Here is an 836-nt window from a genome sequence, read left to right on the forward strand (position 1 = left end):
AGTGCCATGTTGACGTGACTGTCGGAAAAACCGATGTAGTAGTCGGGAAAGTTACTGTAGAAGCCGAAAAATTTATTGTAGCACGCCGGAAAAATTACTGTAAACGCCGGAAAGATGACGTGACACGCCGGAAAAGTTACTGTAGCACTCAAGTGAACGATTTTGCTCCGACGTAATACTCAAGTGAACGATTTTTAAAAGTTATGGCACTTAAGTAAACGTTTTGAAAGTTATGGCACTCAAGTAAACGCCATACACAAGTTATGACACTTCTAGTATACTTTTCCCTCCCTTTTCATTGCGTCAATCAGGCAGGGTGATAGCATGTTATCCAAAGGACGAAGTTTGAGTTATTGAAGAAAAGTTTTAGTGCAGTTGTACAATTTGAACAATTCAATCTGTCCTTGGTGTGAGAGTTTCCCCGCTCCTCTTGCTCAATCACGTGTTCTTTTATGTCGTTTTTTGATCACTCACTGTTTCTTCATCTCAGTCCAATCAAACAATAATCTTGCTGTTTATATCGACGACATAGTTCGTACATAGTTCCTTTGGGTCGTTCACTTGCTGCATGTATAGGCTGCTATGAGTACCAATTAGATATTGCGTGGGCACAATCCTCACCTAGTTATTCTCTCTTGTCCTCGATTTTCTGTTTCGGGGATTTCTTGTTGATGCCAATTGCTCAAAGGTTTGATAGTCCGTAAAAATTTGTACGTGCTCTAAAAGTTCAAGTTGTTAAATGAAAGCACGGTTGATTATTCAAATGTTAAGGTTTGCTCGTCTATTTTCTATACTTGCTTTCGGACAGAGAATGAGAAAGAAGACCAAAGCAATTC

This window comes from Rhodamnia argentea, chromosome 1 (assembly GCF_020921035.1).
Source record: "Rhodamnia argentea isolate NSW1041297 chromosome 1, ASM2092103v1, whole genome shotgun sequence".
NCBI classification, from domain to species: domain Eukaryota; kingdom Viridiplantae; phylum Streptophyta; class Magnoliopsida; order Myrtales; family Myrtaceae; genus Rhodamnia; species Rhodamnia argentea.